Source organism: Gymnoscopelus braueri (assembly GCF_963280865.1).
Source record: "Gymnoscopelus braueri genome assembly, chromosome: 10".
Classification (NCBI taxonomy): domain Eukaryota; kingdom Metazoa; phylum Chordata; class Actinopteri; order Myctophiformes; family Myctophidae; genus Gymnoscopelus; species Gymnoscopelus braueri.
Genome location: NC_137611.1, coordinates 37790663 through 37818635, shown reverse-complemented (window position 1 = coordinate 37818635; position 27973 = coordinate 37790663). Strand labels below are relative to the sequence as shown.

General features: G+C 40.8%; 1 protein-coding gene across 2 annotated transcripts in view; it reads left to right on the top strand.

Moving 5' to 3' along the window:
* ptprfb (protein tyrosine phosphatase receptor type Fb) overlaps positions 1–27973 on the top strand; it is a 195314-nt gene that overhangs the window by 11635 nt on the left and 155706 nt on the right. The window contains exon 1 of one of the 2 annotated variants that reach the window (XM_080440621.1): positions 3679–3695. The exons of the other annotated variant lie outside the window; for it this stretch is intronic. The gene's annotated coding sequence lies outside the window, so the exon portion shown is untranslated. Of the gene's footprint in view, positions 1–3678; positions 3696–27973 lie in introns of those variants that run through there. 2 annotated transcript variants of the gene reach the window in all.

The following is a 27973-nucleotide window of genomic DNA, read 5'->3' as shown; positions in this document are numbered from 1 at the left end:
TTTGTCGCCAGCAGCTTTGTGGAAGAGAGAAAAAAATTACAAAGCTAGAGATAATTGTGCGTCCCTTTGAGAACACTGAATTGAGGGAAAAACAAGCTAAACCTGTGTGTGTTTGTGTGCGTGTGTGGGGGGCAATTTGGAAGCAAGTCTTAGGCTCTAATTATCAGTTAGTGATTGTAAGCTAGCAAAATAGGCAGCAGCTTTGTTATTTGATCTGGTCTATCGTTTGCGATCGTATCCAACATGGATGTGGTGGTGGATGTGTGCACGAGAAGGAAGCTGGAAGCTATCACGGTCAACCCTCTCACCCCCCCAGAGAGAGATAGTGGGGCAAATGAGCAAGAGAAGCAATGAAAGATTCACCAGACTATACAGCACCTACACAAGTAACGTTAGCTCACTGTCCCAATACTAAAACACCCATTCATGCAACTGTGTCGATGATTCTGAAACAACAGGCATCATCCAGTGTTCCAAATATGCACACACAGTCGCACGCACGTGCGCGCGCGCACACACACACACACACACACACACACACACACACACACACACACACACACACACACACACACACACACACACACACACACACACACACACACACACACACACACACAAGCCATCTGCACAGAGTAATACATTTCAATAGATTTAGGAGGGGTCCCTTCCTTGCATTATGCAGTGTTTGTTAATAAAGTCAGGAAATGCATCAGCCCACCATCACAGGCACACCATCGGTGGTGACATAGGTAGGGTTTAGTCAACAACGTTTTTGAATATCTGAGAAATGTCCGCACCACGTCCCTGAGTGTGTTTTTTCATTGGTAACATTGCTAATAGTTCCTTTTTCGCTGTCATATCTGTGAACACCATCCTGGTGAAAACGCACAGTTGCGCTGTTGGCTGTTCCCCTCCATGTTTTCTTTCTTGGAATAGCAATGCTCGTTACATATAAGGCAAACACATTTCAAATGGGACATGGTGGAAAGAAAAGTCTTCCTCACATTCTGCTTGGATGTGGTACATTTCGGCTTTTCTTTATATAACTTTGCAATTTCCTACTGATGTTGGTTTGTGCACTACACTGCTAGTTTTTAAAACGTTGCATTGAGTTTCAAGACGCGAGTGCAGCAGACTGGCAGCTCTTCGTGTTAATCAATCTAGTCACCTTCATTCAATTGGAAGATGCCATAGGTAGGAGGGATTTTGTGAATGGCACGTGATCTACCAGTGTAGCCTTTGTGATCGACTGGTCGATCGCGCTTGACTTACTGGGCACCCCTGTATAATGTATGGAAATTGCTTTGAGTACTCAGGCTCTCGTCCAATGCTCACACCTGTGCCGTCAAACGGGTATTGGCTGGAGACGGATTTTCACCATACGGCAGTATGTGACGTGATGGGCTGGGGGACATGAGAATTTACGATTCTGTCCCTAATACCCTATCGGTATGCAATTTGAACGGTGTTGAGTCGGCTAAAGTGGACGTCGCAAAATTCAGCACGGCAACTCGCTTGCCTGTGGCTTGCTCGGTGGTGCCTCTTGTGGCTCAAATCCGCTTAAGACTGCGCGCCTCTGTTGTTTTAACAGGTTTTTAACAGAGTCGTCAACCTCTGTGCGTCCACATTCCAGTGTGGGCGGGTTTTATTGGGACGTTGTAGCATCACGTGACTGTTGCCGTTTGGTCAGATGTTGTATTGTCGTCCCATGCCATCTCTACGGCTTGAGAGTGAGAATATGTACAGAAAAGCTACAAGTTTGCATGCCTGAGTATTGTGACCAGTGAGCCGAGGGGGCTGCAGATAGACAGATAACACAGAAAAAGAGCTGGTCAGTTCATTATCATGGTCAGTTTCAAGGTGACGTTCACCTCGAACTTGCTTTACCATTTCACTTTATAATATCAAAGCGTAAATAATACCTCCTCTCTCATTAAGTAGACTAGCCATCAGCCAATTCTCACTAGTGTTCTAATAGCCCTTTGTCTGAAAGAAATACTTGCAATGTGAAGGGGAAAAAAGTTCTACTGGAAATAAGCTGGGCCTAATATTGTTGTTACTACTCCATTCTCATACTGTATTCAACTACTGTATAGGATGCATGCCCCAGATCCTTGCTTCACTGGAATGGAAATACAGTGACCTCAATGAAAAGTTGTTCTAGCCTCTATATATGGACTATGATAATATAAATTATAAGACTTGGTTGCACAACATTACCAAACAATATAAGTACTTTTCAAGGTTAGGCAGCGAAGCAGAGCTATAACGTTATGGAATATTCCGAACTGCAGAAAGAAAGTAATGTAATATTGCGATTTTGAGGTAATATTGTGGTTTCAGGGAGATTAGGGGGGAATTCATTTGCCTCCCTGTTGTAATAAATATAACATATCATATATTTAAATATGGAGCTTGGATAAAAGCTTGTTTTCGTCTTTAGCATTTAATACAGACCTAGCTTCTTTCCGTACCTGGTTTTGTGTACTCAGACTTACAATAGACATTGCATAACATGAACATACAGTAGTGAAGCACACATCCACACAATTTAAAACATGTATAAATATCCTACCTCCCCTTTGCTCACAGTAAAAAATAAACATCACATTTACTTGTAAAAAAAGAAAGAAAGAAAGAAAGAAAAAAATATCCATTCATGGCGTTAAGCGTCTCAAATGCAGCATAAACAAATCTGTAAAGCACAAAAAGAATGATGGCACCCTGGTCGTCATCATAACAGCCCTAGCTGTAAGAAAACAAGCCATACAAACATCAATCTGTCCTTGTTAGGCTGCATTTAATTCTTTCATACCGCAGTGTGCGGTCTCTTGGCATGGACTCCATCAGCCTTCAAAAAGCAGAATGAGGTTTTCTATTCACTAGTTTCTCAAGCCAGACTATCTCTTGTATATGAAAATATAAATATTAAGGGTATATAATATTACTAGACTTAAAACTGCACTCTGTTACTTTCATGTTCTACCTGGGATTCGAACTTGGGTCTTTTGCGCAAGTGCTGAAATGTTTACCAGGGGGAATAGATCCTGACCTTCAAGCAGTACCACTCCCACAGTAGACCAAATACAACCACCACTCCACTGTATAAGTTCTATTGTATTAACATACTCTACCATACAGATCGAACAAATCAACATTGTATTCACTAAAAAAGTTACATAGTACAGGATACAGCTTTTAACCATATAATTATCTGATAAGCGCTCTTTAGTCTTTAATATTTAGTCTAATTTATTAAGTCATTTGCCTTTTTTGGGGAAGGAGGGGAGGAGATTATAATAGGAAACTGTTTTTGCAGGTGGGAGTGTACAGAATTTCTGCCGGAACAGGCGAGATTAGTATGTTAAATCATACGATTGTGGGCGGGGGGCAGGATTGGAAAAGGAAAAAGAAAAAGGATGTGCATGGCTTCAGTCTATGCCATTCAAATCATCTTCAAAGCGTAACTATAGCATCTATAATTTCTGCCCACTGCTCTTAAACCTGTGTAGGGTACAGGATATATACATTAACATGCACATGTATCTTGACCTCCTTTGCTTGTAGTCAGAATTTTGACAGTATACTATTTTATTTTTTTGGTGAGTGTCCAGACATTCTTCCCTCCATCACCACTCCATTGTTTTCTGGCCTACCAGGAGGAGTCAAGAGGACCCTGTGGACACAGCAAGGTGAGATACATGCCACCGCTCCTCTAAGAGGACAATGATTCATGAGGCTGGCTCCCTCGTCCCTGGGGCTTGGGACGAATAGCTGGCATTATCTGCAGCAAATGGGTTTGAAAATGCTCCTGGCCAGGTCGGCAAAGGCACTGATTTATGGCTCAAGATGCGGTGAGCAGTTAGAACCACTTGCCCAGTATGGACATGGGTGCCCCCCACCCTCAAACACACACAAAAAAAATGTCCCCACTCCCCACCATCTCTGCATCTTTGGTTCAAATATTCTGAGCATGTACATGTAACAGCAAAAGGAAACCGAGGGATACATTTATGATGCCAAAGTTGTGGACTGAGGAAAGTAGTCTATTGTTTTAACCCGTCAAGCACAAGGATAAGCAATTTTCTCAGCTTTATCTTTCTTTGTCAAGAAGTATAGGCCAGGCCTATATATATATATATATATATATATATATATATATATATATATATATATATATATATATATATATATATATATATATATATATACACACACACACACACACACAGTATGAGGTTTATCCTTGAAATGAAGTGTAGGAGTACTGTGTCAGGAAATGGAAAATGATTCTGTTCTTTTTAATCTTGGAGACGAAGAGAATAAACTCTTCACTTTCAAATAATATATTTAAGCTCTTTTGGATATCTACCGTAGGTCTTATGAAAGACTACAGATTGATTTGCCTTTTTCTTCTTTCTCTGTAATCTCATTTTCCTTTTTTTTTACTTTGGATCCTTCTAGTCGTCCTATGTTACTGCTCTGCTAAAACTATTTTCAACTACTTTTGTTGATAAATTGCCACACTCTAGATTTAAAGTGTTTCTAGCCCTTTGGGCACTTGAGGCTGTCTGGATTAATTCAAAGTTTCCAGTTGTCACAAAGCCATTATCCTGACAAACAACTTCAACAAACAGGCATTCAAGATTGTCCTCGTCAGTACATAGGCTGCCAATGTTACTGCCTTTGCATTAGACAAACCACCTGATGCTTAAACCTCAAGGAGGCATCACCATCTGTGTTAAATCAACAAGGATTACTAACTGACAGAACTTAAATGATAATAACAACATTGTGACCGACATGTTTTCACATCAAGCATGCCCTTTCCCGCGATTGTTTTCTTCTTCTTCTCCCGCAGAGAGAATGGGAGTGCAGCGACTGGCACAAAACAGGGGGGTGGGAAAGTCAGACCACAAACAAGGGTTGCACAAACCGGATCTGACTTACTTTGTGGAGCGTTTCAAATGTAAACTGACAGGGAATGTTTTAGGCCAACATCACCTGCTTCCAGTATTGCAGGGCTGGCCCCATTAGAAAATACCCCAGTTGTATCTCTCACCCATTGTTACATAAGATCTACATGTCATGAAGGCAGAGAAGAAGCTGCTATCTCTGGCTGCCTCTCCAAGGAGTCCCGTGGAACTTGTTACAAGACCATTAGCAGCAGTTGCTCTGGATTTTTAATGAATGGCATCTTAAAAGACCGTCTGTCTCTAAAGGTCCTCACATGGTGTCCATAGGGCTGTCACGATCATGACATTTTACTTGACGATTAATTGTCATACAAACAATTGCGATTAACAATTTAATTGTGTTTTGGCATTGAACATTGGAACATTTCTGACTTTTTGGCTTTGTAATCAAAAATTTCACGAGGCAAATAACTTAAATATACAAATGAATTACTGTCAACGACCGATAACCAATAATCAAAATAAATAATCTACTATGCCAAACTAGGCCATATTTAATCATTTTTATACTCAACATTTGTTTAAAAATAGTGGAAATAACGGAATAGCAGATCTACAACTTCCACAACACAACATTATGCAAAAATGTTTGCGATCTCAAATAATTGCGATCAGGCGATTATGTAATAACTGACAGGCTTAGGTGTCCGCACTGTGTCCCATCTCCTCAACCTCTCTGTCCAGACCCATGTCAGAACATCACCTTTCCCTGGCTGGATGTTAATGTTTCTTAACTGGTGTGTACTTACAAGTGGATTATTTCAAAGGCTACGTGTCAGACAGATCTTTATCTAGCGGCTTGGCAGCTTGACTCGGGACTCGCACAGCTTCCTGCCTGTGCATGTTGATTAGCTTGTTTTCCTAAACCCCCCCTTTCTTTGCTTTGCTGCGCAGTCTTCTGTGCTAACCCACCTCATGTGATTTTGGCTTAGTCAGAGAACTTGCAGGGAATGTTTAATCCTTTCCATCTTGTGTGGGCCAAGGTAATTGAATTGAAAGGGAGTGCAACAGAGATATTAATATGTTTAGGGAAAAAAGCAGATTCACATTTTCATTTTGTATTTAGTGTGGTAATTCACTAGCCTGGAATCCAGACTGCTTGCTACGTTCAGCGTTTTTGTTCTCTCTTCGCTTCACAGTCTGGCAAGCCTCCTATCTCCGTGCACAAACGGGAGAAAATGACCCGCGGCTCCTGATTGGCCTGTGTGTGTGTGTGGGGGGGGGGTGGTGTAAGACATTTATTAGGGACCTGCGTGAAATTGTTGACAATGACAAATCTTATATATTGTTGTTAAAAAGAACAGCCATTAATGATGTACGTTTTGTCGCAAAGAAATATGTTACACTAATTACTGAAAATATGATCCTTAAAGGACAACTTTGGTTTTTTACAACCAAGGTTTATATTTTAGCTTGTAATTAAAGTAAATAAAAGATGAGTGTCATTTTTTTTTTCATTTACTGCTTTCTATAGTTTTTTACAGTGGGCGTTGGCATTCTGTCCGGTGGCTAATATGCCTTTTTTACACAATAAAAAAGGTCCTGTGGTCTTTGATGGCCAGAAGTGAGTTATTGGGGGCTAGAAGAGCTACTGTAAATAATAATAAAGAAAACACTGGGTTATTGTGTAAAAAAAGACATATTTTGCCACCGGACAGAATGCCCTCACCCACTGTAAAAAAAGATTGCGAAAATTGCAAAAACTATAGAAAGCAGTACATTTAAAAAAAATTACACTCATCTTTTATTTACTTTAATTACAATCTAAAACATAAACCTTGGTCGTAAAAAAACTAAGTTGTCCTTTAAACATAAAATGCACTTTTTGTAGAAACAAAAAGCCCAAGAAAGAAGTCTTTCCTGTCCCTGTGGTGCAGTGGTGCCTAGGGCACATTTTTGGGAGTTGACTTGGCCCATGGTATTTGGTTCCGACAGAGAAGTTTTGGGACAGTACGTTGTACAAAAGAGTAGCTATTTAAAATAGCAGATCATTATTATGAAGGACACTGTTAATAGTATTATGAAAACAAATTCAACCGAAATGCATGTTTTTGTACAACTGTTCAGGAGCAATCTCCCTATCCAACTAGAGTTGTCTCCGCCGTTTTTGGCATCCTCTAATTTGACATTTGAACAACAAAAAGAAGAAGCTTATGTTACTGTTGAAGCTTGATAAAATGAAACGAGTGGAGATTGAAAAGAAGTTGGCATTGGAAAAAGTACACCAGCAGATGGAGCAAGAAAAGGTGAAGTAGCAGAACTATAAACTTGATTTGATCAGGAGTGGGAGGATAGCAACGGATGGTACTGCGGAGGTGGGTGGTGTCTCACTTTGCCCTGAGCAGCCCAAAAAAGGTTTGATATTCTGGGTAATATAATGAGAAGGATCCACAGTAGTACTCTTTCAGCAGTGCTGAAAGCAGTACCCTCCTCCGACCAGTAGGTTATTACACTGGGTAGGTTATTATAGAAGATCTTGGAAACATGAAGCGGTCACAGTTGTTATTAAATTAGGATGTTTGTTCATGATGATTAAAATAAACAAATAATTAATACATGAATCACTGAAGTTAAGTTAATTAATATTTTATTGTTGAGTTAGATTAGGGAACCGGGGTTGGAACCCCATTTCTGTTGACTGATCAAATTTGAATATTGTACTACTCTAACTTAATATCAAACAGCCGGGAATGTGCACAATAAATCAATTGCCATTTGCCGTACAGTAGCGTATATTTTGGTATCATTAAAAAGGGAAAACACACCATCATTATCGGCGGTCACTTCTAGTCGAGTATGACTGTCCTCCTTCTTGGTCCTTGTGGGTCTTCAGGTGGGCATAGAGGCCGATTCTGGACCTGATTATTCTTGTGCAGTGTGGACAGGGTAATGTAGTGGTGGGTTTGGGTTGGACCTGTTTGGTGGTTGCTCTCTCCTTCCTGAGTCTGCGCTTGTCTTGTGCAGCATGGCGGAGGTCATCAATATACTGTGCAGCACCCTCACGGACAAGGTTTCTCTTTGATTGTCCATTTGCAGTAGTGGTGACTGGACTGGACTGGTGAGTCATGTTTTTTATGTGTGCGCGCACGTGCATGTGTTCTTGTGTCCACTACACAGAGCCACGCTCCTCACAAATAAATTCACAGACTACCTGTAGCAGTTGGTTAGTCTCTCTCTCACGTGCATTATTATGTGATGCTCTCTCAAACTCTCTCTATATCTCTCTCTCAGCCTCATCCCGTAGTGCTATGTGAGCATTTGCCAATGCGCAGCCGCCACTTTTTTATTTTTATTTCAGATTGTGCCTGACTCAGGCTGATTAATGTAATTATGATCGGGCTTGGGTAGGGCTCGGGCTTCGACTCATTTGGGCCCGGGCCGGGCCGGCCCGTTGAGAACTTTAGTTGCCACTGCTGTACATTACTGACTCACCTGCCAGTGAGGAGGCCCCCAGGAGGATTTAGTGCCTCTGTCCTACTCCTCCCGTTCAACACCCCTCACTGACAACAAGTGCCACCGCAGTCATAGGAGTCGCTAGCGCAGTGACAAAGATTGCTCTCCCACATCCCTGCCCGGTAGGGATGTGCTCAGCAACGATGTACTCAATCCTCTCTTTCTGTTTTTACCTTTGCCTTTAACAAAGCTGAGTGGTAGCATGACTCTTACGCTCATCTGTGTGATGAGCTGTATTATTTTTTCAGATTGACAGGGATCACAGTAGGCACAGCTTGCAGTAAACTAGTTAATATAGGGTTGCTTTTGGCTACCTTCAGCGTTATGCCTGGTTTATACTTTGTTGCGTGCCGTGTCATACCCAGAAAATAGCAGATCTACATGCTCACAACGCGTCACGCTGCTTCGGGCAGTGAGCTTGTAGACCAGCTATTTTTGATGTGTGACACTGGCACGCAACTAAGTATAAATCACCCTTTACTTTCACCTTGAACGTCAGGAAGTGGATCCACAATGCCAGGCTGCTGACCAGCACTGTGTAAATCGGTGTGACAGGGCCGTAAATCGCCGTGTAATACTTATTTGACACATTTTGTGCTTGTTAAAAAAAACATGTTATTAAGACATGGCAGTAATTGGATGCAAAATCTAAATGTATGTATATGTATCACCAAACCTTTAGTAGGGCAGCACTGTTTTATAGACAATTCGACTAGTCGCACAAATCTTTACCACCTGGCTTCCCTCATATAGATGCTCATCCAAGCTGCATTCGAACCGAACCCCTAGACTGTGCGGTGGTGGACAGTACCCCTGCAACAACGAGCACCCATTGACAGACATTTTGAGCAGTACTGGGAAATGTTAAAACGTGTGAAAAGCTAGTGAGATTGAAGCTAAAAGCAACATACTGGGAATCTGGGCCAAACCAACTGGAAAACAACTTTTAACTAGGGTATTTTTTTCTTCTTTTGTTTTCTTTTTGAAAACATACCATAACACAACCAGACATAGTCTAGGATTTAAGAATAGGACCCTAGTATCCTTGTCTCCTACTTCTCTAGCATCCTTCCTGTCCTATTTCCCACAGATTGTTTATTGCAGATGTCACCGAATGTAGTTTTCTTTTCCACCATCTGCTTATGCTGTCAAGAAATGATGTTCTGTCTCATATTCACACTTTCGCTGACATTGTAGTGAACCTAAGTGTTTTCCTTGGAGAGTTTCCTGAACATGAACACAAACTAAACATTTGGAAGGGTCTGGCCACAAGAGATATTTCTCCCTTTGCATTTGCAATGGGTCTTATCTCTGTTTCTGTAGCTTATGCACAAAGCTGAGGCACTTTGATCTTAAAGTAATGTGGTGCATGGACATTTAATTTGCTGCCAGAATAACCTGAACCAAACAAATACACATACACACAAGAGAAAACAAAGTAAGATTAGGCTTTTTTAATTGAAAACACTTATTGGAGACCTATGGACTCTGTCTTAGGTGAAACTCTGGGTCAGACAGAGCTGATAAAAAAACCGAGCCGATAAAAACAGGCATTGCTTGGTGACGCTGAAGGTTTGAGAAATTGGTTTACGCCAGTAAGTCACTAAAGTCAGTAATGCTAATTCTGTAGATTAATACGGATATGAATCAGTACATGCTGCATATTTTGCACTCTTTTGAACTGAGATAAGTCTAGAATCCCATAATAGCTAGTAACCTTCATATCTAGCTCAGGAAGCAACTGGCCGGAGTCCTCCAAAACGTCTGCTTAACAAACAAAAAAGATAAGCAAAAAATTACTTGTGGTCGTTTGCACATTCATTGCTGACTTATCCCATTATCCAGAGGCTCATTTGCATTTGAAGCAGCATGTCATGGTCAAGGACTGTGTGTACTTCCCCTTCTGGTGAGCTCATGGATCATTCCAGTATGCTTACAGACGGAGGATGCTTTCAATCGACTAGCGCCTGAAACTAACCTCAGGTGGCAGTAGATGAGCAATCATCCAGGCCAGCAGATCAAAGAGAAGACCATAGCAGTGGCTGACCTTTTATCATGCTGAATTAAAACAACTAAAACAATTGGCCCGTGTTCGGAGGAGGGGAGCCGGGCGGGGAGGGGGATGTGTGCGGGAGGAGTAGGACGAAGGCTCTACGACTACTACGTCCCAGTGGGGCTCCTCACTGGCAGTTGAACCAGTAGGATAGAACAGCAGTGACAACACACAGTAATGTGTGTGGGGAGGAATCAATTGGCATAACAACTAAATTGGGGAGAACAAGGGTAAAAAGCTAAAAATGTAATAAATAAAACAGTATTGTATTAGTAACCGCCAGTGAATATACTTTCAAACCCCTAATTGGGATTGTCAGTGATAGATATTTCACAGAGGGTGTTTGAGGAAAATTGGGCCTTTCAACTTTCAACTAGCGTGTTGCTAATTATCTCTCTCTCTCGCAGGCTCTCATCTAGAGTATGTTTCTCTCACAGATGTTAATTACCAACAAATGTTTCATGCTTAAGAATATGTCAGTCCGTCTGGTTTGATAAATAGACGGCATGTGTTTTATTTGGATGTGTGACAACCTTAAATATGAGTTACTGGCTAATGTATGTGTGAGCGTGATACATTCAGAAGTGTCTTGGTGATTACTATATCAGACCACTATCCTTGGTATTTAGCCAAGGGAAATGTCTCCGCATTGCTGTACAATATTACCTCATCACATTACTGTCTTGGAACGCTTTCAACATATTAGAGAAAAACATTACACATTAACAGTCACCTACAGATATACATTTATTTTCTTTATTGGCGGTTTGGATTAGTTATGGCTCATAAAACCTTTCCTGTGCATGAGCCACAATGACCCAAGTCTGAAAACATGAAGAAGAAAAAAACGACATGCACATCCCAAACCCAAAGTTGTGCAGGTGCTGAGTGACGATCAGTGCAAGAATAAAAATAAAATCAACGCTTGCACACTGAGGGCTCCAATATGACAGATGCTTTATTGCACCAAAAGTTGCTGTGACGTTTCGAGCTAACCGCTCTTGGAGTCTGAAAACACAAATGACAGAATTGGATACTGTGGTGTATTATATTACATACTGATTATTCGATATACTGTAATTCTATTATAGTATCGCTATATTTATTTATAAATCGACAATATGACAGCTTTGAGGCATGTTGACATCAGTACAAAGGCATTTACCAAGTTAAGACAGTCTGGTTGCATGAATAGAAAGTAGTTCCTGCATAATGCATCTCTATAGATGCAAGAGTGAGCTGAATGCAGGCTACTTAAAAACCTGTTGTGTGCTCGACAAAGTGCTCATATCCAAAGTAGACTCTAAAAGTCATGAAATTTCACATTTATTTTTTCTGTGTGATGCTTTCAAGGTTCTCTCTGCCATTAAATGTGACAGCCGCATCACTGTAGGGAGACGGAGTTGTTTGGTGTTTTCAATGCCAGAAGGCTCACTCCAGATGTTAATGAGCTCTGTGGCAGTCGAAGGATCATGCTCAGTAGGTGTCTTTCCTGAGGCGTCTCTCCTGCCCCCCTTCCCCCTGGCGAACTGCTCAAAATACAAGCACTTGCCTTTTTGCATTAGCAGGGAGCAACCATGCTGCTACCATTTGACTCTGAGCTCAGAAACAGTCCGATGCCCCGTGTGAGATGCTGACATTGGGTGAGCCGTTGGAGTCCATGCACAGGGCCTGATCCTGACAGTGTTTAAATTAGCAACCAGGGTAGAGCAGGAATTATTCTGGCCCCTACTGATCTCGGAAAGTCAGGAGAAGAAAATGTCATTAGTGCCTGAGGGCCGCACCACATAAGGCAATATTTAGGCTGCATGTGTCAGAATGCTGGTTAGCAGGACAAGTAAACATCCTCCAGCCAAGCAGCTGTTGCCCAACTATGTAATATGTTGTTTTTCACCATGCAGTCTTTGATTAATTTGACTTGTTTTTTGTTGTTGCATATTTTATCAGTCATATCAATCCCAATCACCTCTCAATGTAATAGACATGATATGTATTTTTCTTTCACAAGTTTCTTTCTTGAAAATGTGTAATATTGACGCACACTATGGCTAGTAAAACATTGCCTACTGTTGCCACACCTGCCATTTATAGGCTTTAGGTTATCATTTTGTTTCGGCTAATTGTTCTTCTCCTGGTTGGCTCAGTGTCCCACAAAATGTAGCATACACGCATACACTGGGGTACAAAGTACAGACTGGTGTGCTACACATCATAATAAAGTAAACATACAGGCAGATCACAGACAGCTCACATGGGCCACTGAGCATCTCCCGGAACATATGGTCACCATTAGAATTTATTTGACAGAAATAAATTAAGAGGAAACGCCTTCATGGGTTATCATTAAAAACGGAAGCCTTGTGGTCTTTAGAAGTGCATCCTAATTATCACTAATTAAGCCCTCTCATTTGACATTCAGTGTTGAAATTTCCCCATTGTTTTTTATTGTCTTTGTTGCGGTTTAAATCCTGCTCTTTTCCACTGTGCTCAACATGTTTTCTTCATTTACAAGAGCATAGAAGTAGAGGGAATCAAATCCAGCCAGCTGAGTGTTATTAGCTGGAGGCAGAGGAAAGATGCAGAAACTTTATACATTTCCGATGGTTGAATAGCAAAATGTTTTGAGGCGACAAACATTTGGTGAACAGCGTACAAGTTGGGGGTCTGTTTGTAAAGCGGTGTACAGCATCAGAGCTTTTTACATGTTCATCTCGATATGTGATGCCTGGTGAGCCAGCCTGAGATCTGGCTCATCAATCTACTCTGAGGGAGTGGGTATTCTCCACAGGCTGTCCGCCATTCTTTCATTCGGGCCCTGTTGGGAATGGTGATTGGATCCCAGTCAAGCAGCAATAGATGGATTGGCCCCAGACGAAAATGATTGAGTGGCGCTGCTGTGTATGCATGTGTCTACGTATAAGCTTTGTGTTTGTGGGTTTGCGGTGTGTGTGGGTGTGTGTGTGTGTGTGTGTGTGTGTGTGTGTGTGTGTGTGAGAGAGAACCGTGCACGCATGCCGTTCCGTCAAAAACAACAGCACATCTGTTTCACTCCGTCTCCTTTCTCTCATCTGAATGTGGATTGTCTCAGTCATTTTCTATGCTGGTGCGCTGTCCTTGCCCTGATGCACTGAAGGACAGTGTATTCATTCGTACGAGCCCTCTCTCTTATGTTCCCCTCTCAGTGAAATTACATTAAGACAAAAGTGAATACATTATCCCAAGCAAATACTTCTAGCTTACACTGTTCAAACATATATTGTATTGGATAAAGGAGTGTCCTCCATAGAAGACACATATTTAGGCCTTATGTTGTTGTTGAGATGCATTTAGAAAGAAAAGAAATGGATGCACAAAGGGTTGACCTAGACATTGCAAGACATTTTCATGTACACCCATTTCGTAAGTATTAATCAAGTCAGTTTTTATTATACTAAACACACAAAAGATTGATTTAGTCATAAAAAAGACTTAGATTAGCTGGTCTATGGCATGTCAATCTTTGGCTAGTGCAAAACCATGTTGTATTAGCCTATTCCTTTTTTTAATGACTTGGTAATTGCTTTGCGCATGGTTATTGAGATGATTGCCATGCACTATTACACAAGTTTAATGGTGTATAACTACTTCTCCTAACAAAGCCATCAATCACACAGGTGTTTCCATGGTGACAGCATTAGCCATTTTGCAGATGTTATACCTAATTGCTGCGATGTGTCACCTACCGCATTACCACAAGAACCACATGCCACCTTAGGTGGAGTAGCACCCGTCAGCACTATTGTAAGTCATGTCAGATATGAGTTGTCATTTAAAGTATTTCATGCAGATATTCTCCCACTCTGTGAAGCCATTAGTATTTATATTGAAATGAGGTTAGGTCGATTTATTTCTCGTGCTTGACTCTAGCTTTGTGAAAATGTCTATGGTCTATTCAAAAGAGCAATATCAGCAGAAATCTTGTAAATTCCTTTTTTGGGGGTTGTTGAAGGGCCAAGTGGCCGTTGGGGGGGGGGGGGGGGTTGTAATGTTTAATGTAGACATTTCAGGCTTGCCCTGGTGAACAAGGGCCTTTTTTTACTCTTATGTTTCAGATACATAAAACGTTGGGTTTGACGTCATGACTTCTGTACTCAATATGGGCATAAAAGGACACAGACGGACAAACAATGACGTAGCTAATATATCTTGGCGAAACACAAGCCATGTTTGAAGTCGATTGGACGAACGGTTCTCAAAATATTCGTGGGAAAGACGGACACACAAACAGATGTGCATTTATAGATAGATTTTAACAAAGTATGAACAAGAGCTTGTGACTAAATAATAACTTCATTGAATCCATTGAAACACAGGTTCTTTTTTAATTTCCTGAAAAGTAACTGTTTTGGAAATACACCTGACAGCAACAACATGCAACAGCCACTCCCTCAGTGTGTCGCAATCAGCCAGCCATGTGCCAGTATCCCATTTCCTCCTTCTGCTTTCCCGACAAACTCAACACTGAAACATAAGCATCTCCATTATCCCACAGATTTACTGGATGTGTTCATTCAAATTAAATGGCCCATCAAGTAACTGGACATAAAGTTACCAAGCTTTTCTAACATAGTTGGCATTTCATTGCTGCCAAAACCATTACTTTTCAGGCAATAGAAATAATTATAATATATAATAAATAAATAAAAATGCTTCCTGAAAATGGATCCCAACCCATTTTTTGGTAACTACTGAAATAGGCCATTCACAACAAAGCTTAGGGAAGTAAGTGATAATGTTCAGTGAGGCAGTCATTATAGCAAAATAAACCAAACAGGTTTAAGTAGGACCAAGATCAACGCTACTTAGGAACAAAATCAATAATTTGACACAATATTGGTTTTATTAGTTTACAAGTGTACACTTAGATACTATAGATAGTAACCTAAACACAGGCAGAAGCAGAATTCTGGTCTGTTTTTCAGAACAGAAGTTCGCTCATGAAATAACAGACATGACTGTCTTGATTGACCTATCAGTATCGAGTATTCAACAAAGTTGTGCAATAAACGTACATAAACACCCCCACACACATGCTGTACGAGTTCTATTTTGTGTCACCCCTTAAAACACTTAAAACACAAAATTGTCTGGATAGGCTTGCATTTAAACCTGCTTTTTATTTCACTCAAGGTGAAAAGTGCCTCGCGTTGTTGAGCTGGCAAGTATAATTTCCACTTGTGGAGCCCATTTTTCTTGCTACACTCTAGTTCTGCACAACTGCTCCTGAAAAATGTACATAAAAAACCCACTACATTGCTTTTTTGTTTTTGCTGCTGCGCGCAGGGAAAGAAAAATGGAAAAGAAGAATATAAAGCAGCTCATGGGGCATCTGTCTTTGGGCCAGACTAATAGTTGCACAGTAAACGCATCAGTTTTAATTTAATTCAGAGAGTGTGAGAGTATGGACCCATGGTTCGGGTCCATTACATTTCTAACATCTTCAGAGTTGTGCTGCTGAAATCTGTGGGATTTTTCAAGGTCCTAATTCCTTGGCTAGATTTGGCTTTGTTTTGATTTCTGCGTGCGGTAGAGCCTTTGGGCGATATCAGAAGGGACATATAGGTCTGTATGAATAATAGCATCATGCAGAGCCAACCTTTTGTAGCAGAAAATAAACCTTCAGACTAACAGCCTTCAGCATGAGATGAGAGTGCCCGTACAACACATTGTCTGCCACCCATCCTCCCACACACACACACACACACACACACACACACACACACACACACACACACACACACACACACACACACACACACACACACACACACAAATGCAGCTATGGAATATGGGGGCTAGATGTAAAGGGATGGTGGGGGGCTTCTCCAAAAGTAAGCCCCCCAGGCCATGAGTGATATTGTCTCTTTTCAATACCTTGTGTCAACATGCTTTACGCTCCGTTGGGAATTTGCTGTCACAGTCTGCATCTTGGACAAGGGCATGTTTAACCCCGCTAGCAGTGGGTCTCTAATAATATAATGACTGACTGTATACAGTATAAAGCACTTGAAATAATGTTACAAAGTGCTTACGAAAAATAATAACATAGAATTAAGCAGCTGGACACTTAGAGACAGACGTACTTAGAGTGAGGTGAAGACCTTTCAATTCCATTATTCTAGGGTGGCATTCATTTCTATAATTACACTTGGGCCATTGAACTGAATCTTGAGAGGCAGGGTTTAATGTGTTACTTAAGAATACATCATGAACAGGACACATGGTGGTTGATTGACACAAGTCAGTGTGTTTGTTTGAATCACTATGCCATGCCCTAGCCTCGCCCTACCATTGCCATGTATTTGCCATATGGTCGTGACCCATATGACCACCTGTCTCCTCAGTATTAAGCCATCCAACTATAGAGGCCAGTTGCAATCTTGGCATGGTTACGCCCCAAGCACCCACAACTACCCACCTCCCCTTCCCCATGACCTCTTCATTAGATAAATAGGCCAGTCTATTCTCTGGCCCTTCGCCTCTGATGGACAGCATTAGACTGTTTCCGATAGGCCCCTGAAAAATGTGGCAAACAAAAGCCCCCACATCCACCCCATCCCCCTTGCCCTTGTATCCTAGTTTACGCTCTCTTTCTGCTCATCCCTCACTCATCCACTTATTTTATTTATGAAGGTCTTGAACATGGTGTAGTGTCATATCATAGGTCAGTGAATGGTATGCTGAGTTGCATACTGCGACACAGCCGCAGATGCTGAATTTCCCCCAGATTCGGCCCTTGTGTTGTTTTCCAGTAGGAAGTTGAATGGATTGGTCATGCCGTGGCTCCATAAGAGTGGCAGTAACAAGTCCTCCTATGGCAGCCATGCAGTCGTGGATGCCATTTCTCACGGACATAATCTTCACGCATTCCTCTGTGGATTTGGACACATTAAGGGAATTATTCAGCGTGTCAAGTCAATGTACCAATGCCCCTCCTACCCTGATGTTCTCACAGAGTCCAGTAAATGTGCCAATACCATAGTACTTCACTTTCTTTACTGTTGTTAGTGTTATTCTGATTATTCTGAGTGCTTTTGCTCATGTACACCTAAGATATTGTTTGTCCTGCTGCATTCTTAGCCAGGACAGATTTAAAAAAAAAAAAATTATACAGTTTAGACTGATGCTAGGTTCTTGGTTTACCATGATCCTAGATTACTGAGGCACTACACATTTGATGTATGTGTTTACCGTGCTTACTGTAAGTCGCTCTGGATAAAGAGTGTTTGCTAAATGCCTAAATTGTAATTGTATATTGTAGGTATCCCTGGTTGATATATATATATATAATATTTAAAGAAGAAAGAAAATCAACAAAAAGTTAACACACTTAAAAACACAAAAATAAAACAGTAGTAAGTCTGCATTTGTACTTTCTAAGAAAGTATAAATGCAAAAGATTATCGCATATACTGCTGAATTTCAAAATGTCAGACACAGCTGGAGTAATACGCTGCTTGTAGGAATTGCTGGGAGTCCATCAGGCACCCTCCACAGTTCTCCATAGACATGCTTTTGCTCCGTGCATGCTTTTGCTGGAAATATGCTGGGGAACAGTCTTGTATGTATAAAAGCTTCCAATGAAAGCTATGTATGTATGCAGCTAAAAGATGCGTTGTCAGCACATATGTCTCTTTACAGTGTGTGCATCAGTACAGTCAGACAGGCCATCCATCAGCCAGAAAATATGTATATCATTGAGGAAAGCGTTTCAACAGCAGGTTGAGTGGTACGCACTCATCATCCATGTTTTGAAGGACCGTATTTGACGTTCGGTTCCTCCAGCTCTGCATTCAGAACCTTCAGCTACTTCCTTAAACCATTCAATCCGGGAACGCATCGGTGTCATTTTAGCTGTCTTTGCCTATTAAAAAGCAATGAGCTTGTAGATCTGCTATTTTTGAAAAGAAATATCGTGAAAATGTGTGCAAATCTTTGAATATATATATATATACATTTTTAACTCAAATCTTTCCTTCGGGGGGTCCCTGGAACAAAATATTTTGAGATGGTTACGGCTAAAAAATCTAAAATGACACAGATGCGTTCCCGGATTGAATGGGTTAACTGAATCACATGCCATTTGGAGGACATTGTTTATCTGAGGTGCCATGCAATACCTCTAGAATACAGTACATGTTTATTTTTTTGTATGCGTGGCCCCGTTAGGAATAAAAACTTGAACCCTGGCAGTGATGGTGTCTTGTTCCGCCCGTTCAGAAGCAACCCAGGCCCACCGGTGCTAATTGCTTCCTGGAACCTTTTTCATGCCTCTTCTCTGGCATGCTTCATGGTTCTCACCGTTGGAAGAAGACATGCCGGGGTGGCATCTTAAAAAAAAATATCCCAGATTCAAATGTTTTCCCTTTTCTCTTTTCATCAAAACACCTTCTCTAAGGTGGCATGGCACCAAATGACACTTACTGTAGGCTCACTTCCAGTGTAAGGGATTTCTAAGAGGAATGTTGCGCCCTCTGTCTTTGCACTTCCATGGTTGGAAGGCAGGCTGACAGTTTTGACAGAGAACTTGCCTGGGGGAATGCTGTGCCAACCTCTGATGTCATATCGCCTTGTCCAGCACTTGTTCTTTTGGAGCTCTGCTGCAGCAATCCCGCTCACTGGATTCACCAGGCCCTCAAGCCACACTTTGATCTTCCTCCACAACTGGGACGGATGTATGTTTGAGCATCTCATTATATTTCGTTGTTTAATCCATCAACTGTGTTTGTCTCAGCAATAGGCTAATGAACATCCCTATCAAGGCCCCGGCTGCAAATTAATTACTATTATGGGTATAGTAAACCTGTGCGAAATGTTAAAACGATCACCACTGGTGTCTGCAAATTGCCTGTATCATTATTTTACCCACTTTGATGTAGTTATGATGTCCATTTACCAAACCACCTTGGCTTTTTGCTAAGAATATTTTCCCCATGTCAGCCATAATAGGAATCATACAGCCAGCATGACCTTGTGTCACAGATTGTCTTCTTTGTTCTTGGTTATTTGGCCTTGTTTTACATAATTTGAGGAGAGCAACGGGATAGAGATTCCTGAATCAGCCTTTTATATGGCATCTTTGTCCTGCGAGCGAGTTCAGTGCAACCTACCATATCAGCCCCCCATGGCTGAAATGCCCAGCCACCAAGTAAAATGTCTCAACTAATTAGAGGCTGTAGAGAAAAGCTGCAGAAACCTATTGAATCCGACAGAATTTCCTTTCCTCTTCTTTTGCTACTTACTGCAAGGTTTGGTTTTAGTTTTACACTGTCATTCAAGTGGTGTTGCATTAAACCCATAAAAAAGTCACTAAAACCATAAACACAGCATGCGCACCCAGTGCAGAAAGTAGATGGTCAGAGCTCTTAAAATGACATACATTGATGTTGGTCAAAAATTAAATTAATAAAATACAGATTCAGAATATTCAAATACTTGTAATACTTGAGTATCATATACGTAAACATCAGAACTAAAACCATTATTCTTCTGATCTCCAATCAAATTGTATAAAATGAGTGTCTTTTTGTTTTTTTTGGGGGGTTTTGTTTAGGTTTTCTGACCTCAATTACACCCCAAAAAACTGAACTTTGAAAATTCAGTGGATTTTCTGTGGTCTGGGGCTTTCTGAATAATTGGGCTCAGAAAAGTGCTGTGATTGGCCCGTGGACTTTGATGTCACAGTCCATAAACACGTTTGAATGATAAAGACTTTTAATGTTTTGTGTGAGGTGATTCTACCTCTGTCTAGCAGGGGTACATGTGAGTTCAGGCTGTATCAAGTGGGCATGGGTATCTGATATCTGATGTACTGCATCTACTGTTCTGACTGTTTACAATTTTAGAAGAAAAACAAAAACAGGGACATGGATTCTTTCTATTATTATTATCACAGAATCAATGTATTTGTTTTGTTCCTGCTATCTTACCTTATCTTTATTTCTTTTTTGTAAAACATTTCTTATGTGCAGTAATACACCCTTTTTCTTCTCCCTTGCTCCTGTTAGGAGGTCCCAGTGGGAGTCATACGCCGCTGCTTTTTTGTGCTCTCACAGATCTGTATGAAACTCATGAAAGCTGTTTCACAAGCTCTCTCAAATGATCAACACATCAGATCTATTTATATCACTCAATTATGACTGTCACACATCACATAGCATTTTGAAATGATCCCTCAGGCTCATTATGCTGAACTAGTTGTAAATCTTTTGGGACTGATACTCCAACAATATTATTTACGTTGTTAATGTCATCTGTTGAAGAAAACAACACCAGCCAGAATAGCATATGAGCAGTGCTTACGGTGTGGAGAGTGAAGGAGAGCATGTATCTTATTCATGAGGATGTATGGACTATCACAAGGATTGTCACTTCTCATTTGTTTATTCCACGGTAAGCACTCTGGCGAAGCAAAGTGACTGGCTCTCCTTGAGAGTATCTTGTGTGTGTCAGTCTGTATTATTGATGCAGGGGTGCAAACGGAAGAGATAGGCCTCGAGGATTTGTGTCTCTGTCTCGGGGAGTGGGGAAACCTCAATTGCCCCATTACGTGGCGTGCATTAGCTCTTTGCAGCACCCACTTGGTGGTCAGTTCACACCAGTTTTTTAAGAATAATTTCTATTTTATTGCTCACCCAAATAACCACATTTCATTTCATTATTTGAAAATCTGTTATTTTCAGTGAGCAAAATTGTTGTACGATGAAGTCTAAATCAGGCTTTAGGGTTTTGCTATAAAAGAACAACATAATTCTAAAGGTCTATTCTGTTGTATGTTACACCATGGTCCTATTTGTTGTTGAAGTAAAGGTTGGTCATCCCGTTGACAGTCAATGGCCTGACTGGCATATATTGAGCAAATGTAATAATACAGCAAATATCATCTGCCTCTGTATTGGGTAATGAGAGTGCACAAAGTACTGATATAGTAAATTGAATAAAATAATTCCTAAATTCCTGTATGGTTGTATATTGCAATAATAATGTATGGTTGTCATAAAGTCGCATGGCATACATGGACTTGTCTCACGGCACACCATTTTGGACCCGCTGCAGTAGACTACTACTATATGTAGCAGGAAAGCGGCAGAACAATCCGTTTTATTCGAAACATACTCACATACTTTGATGAAGCTGTATTCAATGTTTAGTGAATTGGCAGCCTATTGGAGGAGTACTGATGGGAAGTAAGACACTTCATTGTGTTTATATGAAACCTAATGTTAGCAGCTGTTTATTTTGTATTTGGGCTTAATTCTATTACAGTTTCCTCTATTTTGCACTGAGCAAATAACTATAGCCTCTTCAACCTCATGGACATTAATTGTGAAAGTAATGTTCCCTAAAGAGATATAGACCTATCGTGTAGGCTATTAAAGATTAAGAATAAGTGATGAGCTCAATTAGGTCTTAACTACTGTTTTGGTTAGTCCATTCCAAAGCAGCCTGCAAAAGGACAGGGAATTAAAGGAGATAGAAAGTCTCGTTCTTTTACCTTTTTTCTCTTTTGATAAAACCATTATCAAACTGTTGCTTACTTGCGCAGATAACAAAAAGGATGGACATGCACAAGAGCGGTGTGACATTATGCTTGCTTTCTGAGATGAGTGGGTCATTTATGGGTCATTTATAAGTTATTTTGCAGATCAGTCAGCTGACACAGCCAGCATGCAGGTATTATTTAATTTGGGCATGTCATTCTAGGCAAGAATTTTCTAAACTTTAAAAAATGTCCAAAGATTTTTTTTTAAATGGTCTAAAATAGTGAAAATATCAGATCTTGTGTGCTGTGTGACACCAATTTATAACAAACTATAAAATAGGGTTTAAGTGGTTATGTCAAGTGAAGTTAGCTGCATCTTAACGTGTCTTATTATTATGTCAGCTCATGGAGAAAAGTGACATTTTCCCACTGCTTAAGCCCTGTTGCACAGAGAGAGCCCTGTCAAATGCCCTATTAAATTTAGAGCACACAGGAAGGTCACTGAGGCTGGTTTACATGCAGATAATGCTACTACTTACAATTTGAGTGAGGCGGTTAGTAACTCACGGTGCCCCATGCTGACCTGCATAGCTAAAACAACGGGAGAACAACACAAGGACAGAACAGAGCCATTTGCCCAGTACACGGTAGCTTGGAGTAGGGAAGTTTACAGGGGTAGCTGTATAGGCCACACGAAAATGAATCACTCTCCGTTTAGAATGGAATGTGCTGCTCTTGTAGTGCTACTCACTGACAAATACATGAACAAATGGTGATTATGACAAATTTTGGCATGTGTCGATGACCATCAATCGCATGATTATGAAATATATTGTAACCAGCCCAACCCTAGTTATGTATATGGGATGTCATGCTACACAGTAAAATCCAGTATTAATTCATCCTTTTGTAACTCAAATGTACTCTCTTAGAGTTGAACTGTGTTGCCAACGACAGGGCTACATTTAAAAGAAGTGAGAAGTGAGAATCAGAATCTTTATTGTCACATCACAGGTTTACATAAGTAAAACAGTGGGTGAAATTATTTTTCGTGCATAGTTCCCATCGTATCGTTATTTCCATAGAAAAAAAGAAAGGGAAGAAGAGCATTAAAGTTATACAATGCAGGTCCACAAATAACGATTTTTAGCAGCCTCTGCTGTTCATTAGCGTCACTGCAGGCCGTTCGTTTATTCCTCTGTTACCCAGAATTCCATTTGTTTTCACCGGAAGACGGAAGCGTTTCAAAAAGCGTTCTTTTAATTGTTTTATACGATCTGTGGATCGTTTCTCTTAGCCAGTGGAGCTTTAGTTACCGTGAGCTGTGTTTTCTTTTTCTGTTGTTTTTTGATCTTCAAATCATACAATCTCGGTAGTTCCTGGCCAAACAGGAAACCGGTGCGGTAGTTCCTGGCCAAACAGGAAACCGGTGCATTTCCGCTTCCGTTTTCCGGCCAGATGACGGCATTTTCGCGGGAGAGTCTCCCCCGACACCGTTCAATAGAAAATATATAAATAAAAGGCTTTCGGGGGTGAAATTCATTGAGTGGGTGTTGTGAAACATTTGCCACTCACAAAAGATATACAATTTAACTTTAGTTTTATTGAAAAATTTACCTAGTATTACTTTAACATATGATTATGGCAATGTCTCCGTACAGTCAAATATTTCATCTCTCATACATGTTCATCTTGGAACATGGACTTTTCCTTCAGCCCCAATATATCCAGAGAGGCAGCCATGTAACAACATATAGTTAATACATAAATACCATAAATAAAATGAAGCTTTAATGTTTCTTTCGTAAATAAAACCAAATAGCAGCCAGCCCTATGTGGTCAAGTGCGGATTAACATTCCATTACAAACGCCCCTCCGCCTCCTTATTAACCCTAATTAATTTCATACTGGCGCGCCAGTGTTGCATATCAAAATATTGCCGATCTACACGCGTTGTGAGCTTATAGATCAATACTTTACAGTGCATGACACAGATGCGTGACCATATCTAAATCGGCCATTAGAGAGCCACATGCTGGGGCTTTGTAGTAGCAGGTCTCAGGTAAGGACACAGTCGCCTCTCCAGGGGTTCCTTGGATGACCATGCTCCCCTCCCTCCCATCGGTGGCGTTTTGTGTAGAAGTTTGATAAACCTGACACCCAGGAGATGGATTTCCCAGCCAACCAAGCTCTCTGAAGTAATAGGAATCCAGGAGCGTAACGAATGGCGGTGCCAGGACAGGGCTGCCTCCACTGGGTGTGCATGCGGTCCCACAGTAGCCCCGTTGTCAAAAGAAAAAAGGCCAGAGAGACTTGGGCGAGAATTATTTTTGGAGTTCAGGTTACGGGTCGTTTCTTTCACTACTCATTATTCACAGTAACATTTGCATGATGGGGAATATTTTGTACTCTCCCTGGGAGTAAAGCAAGGTTACGGTGTGTTTTTGTCATTGCCCGCCTGTGTCTGCTGTCATTATTTTCATCTTTGGACTTGCGTGAGGTGGAAATATCTTGTCAGTTAGGCTTTAAATTAGGAAATGATAGTGTGTGGACTGCGCCGCATATACGTGGATGATAAATGGAAGGTCCACCATAGGGGTGAATGGGGGAAACATTTATTTCAGACTTCATGTAAAGGGAGACCTCCATTAAAAAGGATTTCCTCCCAGACTGGGGTTTTGGTCCGCTACACATCCAGCCCTTCAATGAGCCAATAATGTAGATTGATGGGTTTTTACTGGCCTGTTTGCCCTACCAACTGAAAGCCTACAGGTTAATATTGCCAGAAAAAGCTATTCTGTCTCTGTCAGCATTATTAGGGGGGGAGGCCGTTGACTTTTTATGAGTCACTAGCTGGACTGGACAAAGGAACGGGAATAGATGAAAATTCATACAGGAAAACTATGTTGTAGAGCCTTGTGAGTCAATCAGTACAGCAGATGAAGGAGGTGTGTGTTATTAGATTCAGATTCCAATTCATATGGAGTTTAGTAAGCAAACATCACATCCTAGCCAATTTGATCCATTAAGATTTGATGCCGCCTTCCTCACTCACCTTGTTACAGAAAATTTGAATCATAACTTTGCCTCAGAGTACTGCTCCCGTTCCACAACCTGTTTATTTTAATACTGCTTTGTGACTTGATTTAAATTTCCAATTTAGTTTGCGGCATTTGACATGTAGACTAATTTCCATAGTCACTGAGGGGACAGGGGGCTAGTTTAATTCAACACTGAACATATTTTGCTGCCACTGTGGCTTGTCCGCCCACATGCATTCGCCATCTGCTGACACAATTTGAAAACCTTTCCCCAGGAAAATTAGGCATAGTGTTACCAGAGCAGTTATATTTCCCATGAATATCCTTTTACTGCCATAAGAATGTCCATATTGTCCCAAGTCAAGACAGATGGGATATGTGAGCTGTTTTCCCGTCGCAAGCTTCCACATAACCTATGTGGCTTTGATCTACCAAAACCATTTGAATACAGAGAAACCATTTTTTAAACCCCATCTGTGAGTAGGAAGTGATTATTGAGTACCTTACACAATTAAACCCTACCGGAAATAATTGCATCGTGTAATTGTTTAATTGAAAACGAAGTTCATGCTCATTGAGAAATTAGAACCAAGCAAAACAACCACGACCCCAATATATTTCTCACTTGGTTGCTGTTTTTCAATTTCATCTGGCAACCTGTGTTGTTGAATATGATTTAGAACGGAGAGAAAAATAAACTCTTGGTTTAACTGAAAATAAGTCATTAATAAATGAAGAGGTACAAACTGTCCTACGTTTTATTCACAAGCTTGTCATGTTTAGTGAATCTATTCAAACATTGTACATACACCCCCGCGTTGCAACTGCTGTGACGGGTAACGCTGTTCTTAATACCGCGATAGAGATAAAACCGCTGAATCATTTTTGAAGAGCTGAAGTGATCTGGACATTTTCCTTGTGGGGGGTCTCCTAGAGGCCAACACTGGACAAAGTACAGCGGGAGATGCTGGGAGAAATTATATTACAGTTCTCCTTACCCTTCTGTCTGATTGGATCAGCTGTACGGCTCTGGGCAGAGACATTAACCTGAGGAAGGCATGTGACTGATGCCATTTTCTGCAGTTTAAGATTAACCCTATGTACTTAGTTAACCGGGTTCCCCCAGGGCTCTATACTAGGTCTGCTCCTTTTTTCCCTTTACATCATCATATCTACACCTGTATATTTTATATTGTTTTATGCTTTTGATATGTTCCTTTTCCCCCTTTCTCTATTTTGTAACTGAAATTTGTCGGAGCTTATATGGAAAATAATGTCACCCAATCTTTTACACTGTAAACTTGTGATGTGACAATGACATTGAATTTGGAGTCGACTTGTAGACTCAAAGCATTAAGCCAGATTTATACTTCATCAGTGTCTTGCTTGTAGATCGGCTTTATTTGTGCACAACACTGTCGCACGACAAAGTATAAATTAGGCATTCTTGCTACTTGCCTGTCTGTGTGTGAACACACTGGATTTTAGTCAGTCCCGTCCCTGCTGAGTGCAACCAAACCGTTTGTCACCATCCTGAAGCTGGTGCTGTCAGCACTGGGCTGACCGTACGCGTGCGTGTCGGTGTGATCCCGAGTCATTCGGCAAATGTTTAAGTGAGCGGGCAATAGCTATATTTTTAATCAGTTCTCCTGTTAATAAAGGCGGCTCCACAACAACAATGCTGAGTTGATGTAGTTGTTGAGGTGCATTCACGTCGGGCAAGACACGACAGGTGTGTTAGTGACGTAACTCAACATTAATATTAATGTGATGGAAGGTATATGATCTTAAGTATGTTATTTTGAGTGACGTAACTCGATATTAATATTAATGTGATGGATGATCTTCGTCATAAGATCGGTCTGTTTCTGTCCATTTGACAGAGAAGCTTGCAGCTTACAAAAATCGAGCATCGCGATAGTTCAGGTAGTTCAGGTAGGCAGGCACGGCAGGCAGGAGGTCTCCAGGTTCAACCTCACTCATCTCCCTTCATTCTCATTAGCTAACGAGCTAAAACACTCACACCCTCAATTCCACAGTTGAGTTTAGGCAGTCTTTCTAAGCAGATCACTGTTCACACTCCAGCTCTGCATTGTCACAGCTATATGTTCTGCAGCCCTGTCACTGATCAAACTCCCTCCACCTCCCTGGCCTCCTCCCTGTGGCATTCAGTTCTTCACTATGTTAAATGTATAATTCTGTGGATTGTCTGATTAGGGCTGTCACGATTGCAAATTTAAGTTGACGATCAATTGTCACTCAAATAATTGCAATTAACGATTTAATTGTGTGTTTGGCATTGCACATTGGAACATATGAAGCCTTTTAGGCTTCGTAACCAAAAATTGCACAGGGCAGATATGACAAATAACTGAAATATTCAAAGAAATTATTGACATATTTAATAATGTTATCGGAAATAGCTGATCTACAAGCTTACAATGTTGTAAGCTTATAGATTTGCTATTAGATCAGTTGATAGCAGTAGATCTGCAATGTTTTATATATTTGAAAATGTGTGAACATTTTTCAACATAAACAATTATGGTGATTATGCAAAAATAATTGTGATTATCTCAAATAATTGCGATTAGACGATTATGTAATAATTGTGACAGGCCTATGTATGATATATCTGTGTGTCTTAACTTATGCCCTTGAAGGGTTCAGTCAATGTCACGTTCATGCAATAACTCTGTAGTTTAGGCTCTGCTTCTGGGGGGGGGGTTAGTGATCTCAGATTCTGTGTGTAACTTGTAGTATCACAGGAGCAGAGTCACACCGCCAAACTCAATGCAATATCATTGCAATAAATAAATGTTTGATCCTGATGAAAGTGTCAATCTGAACTAAACCAAAAATACACAGGGAAGACATCCACGCACATTTTAAATCGTGGCACTGCATCTATAAAGGAATCTAACAA